The following is a 1,352-nucleotide window of genomic DNA, read 5'->3' as shown; positions in this document are numbered from 1 at the left end:
AGAATCACAGAAGGGTCAGAAAGGACCTTAGCGACCACCACCCAGTTCCAACCCCTTGCCATGGTCTGGTTGCCACCCAGCATCTCAGGTTGACCAGGTCTCCATCCAGCCTGGCCCTGAGCACCACCAGGGATGGGGGCATCTACACCTCAAGGCAGCCTGTGCTATGGCCTCATCAATCCCTGAGTGAAGCCACTCTCTTTCACTGTAAAGCCATTATTCCTTAGGCTATCAGACACTTGCTGGTAAAAGAGTCCTTTCCCATCTTTCCTGTAGACCTCTTTCAAGTACTGAAAGGCCTCAAGGAAGTCTCCCTAGAGCCTTCTCTGCAAGCTAAACAAGTCCAGCACCCTCAGCCTGTCTTCACAAGAGAGGTGCTGAAGCCCTCTGATCATCCTCAAGGCCCCCCTACAAACCCACTCCAACAGGTCCACATCTTTCTCATGCTGGAGGCTGCAGGTCTGGAGACAGTACTATAGATGAGGCCACACAAGGGCGGGCTAGAGGGGGGCAATCACCTCCTTCACCTTGCACCCCTCTTTTGATGCAGCTCAGGATACTGCTGATCTTCTGGGCTGCAAGTACACACTGCTGGCTCACGTCAGGCTTTACATCTACTGGGACCCCAAAGTCCTTCTCTGTCTCTGGGCTCCTCTGTCCTCACACAGACTGGATAAGTTTGGGATTGCCCAGACCTGGGTACAGCAACTTGCACTTCACTTTGCTGAACCGCATGTTGTTCCCTCTGGGTGGCATCCCTTCCCTCCAGCATGTCAGTATCACAGGGCCATGGAATAACTGAGTCTGGAAGGGATCTCTAGAGGTCAGATGATCTAGCCCATTGCTCAACCAGTGCCACTTAGAGCAGGTTGCCCAGGAAATTAAGTCATGTTTGCCAAGCAACATCCCTCAAAGCAACATCATATGCAGACACAGTGATGACCTTTGCCACGGTGTCCCCACCTGTACTGATACATGCTGCAATGTCCCACACAGCTGTAGCCCACTTTGTCCCACTGACATGTCCCACAAGTCCCACACAGCAATGACACACACCACAGGGACCTACAGTGGCAACCCACCGTGTTCTCCGCAGCAGTGTCCTGCACAAAGCAAGGTCCCACACTGTACTTACTCCCACTGCAAGGTCCCTCTCAGCTGTGCCCACACCCTGATGACTCACATAGCTGTGTCCTACACTGTGACATCCCACACAGCTACATCCCACACTACAGTATTCTGCATAGTAATGACTCATGCAGTTATGACCTGCACAGCTGCCCCTGAGCATCCCTGTCCACTTCCACACAGCCAGGATGACCTGGGGGTACCGGATGTGCTTTATTGGTACA

The sequence above is a fragment of the Excalfactoria chinensis genome, chromosome 2 (genome assembly GCF_039878825.1).
Source record: "Excalfactoria chinensis isolate bCotChi1 chromosome 2, bCotChi1.hap2, whole genome shotgun sequence".
NCBI lineage: Eukaryota > Metazoa > Chordata > Aves > Galliformes > Phasianidae > Excalfactoria > Excalfactoria chinensis.
The sequence above is the reverse complement of the archived record's forward strand: the minus strand, read 5'-3'. Positions refer to the sequence as shown.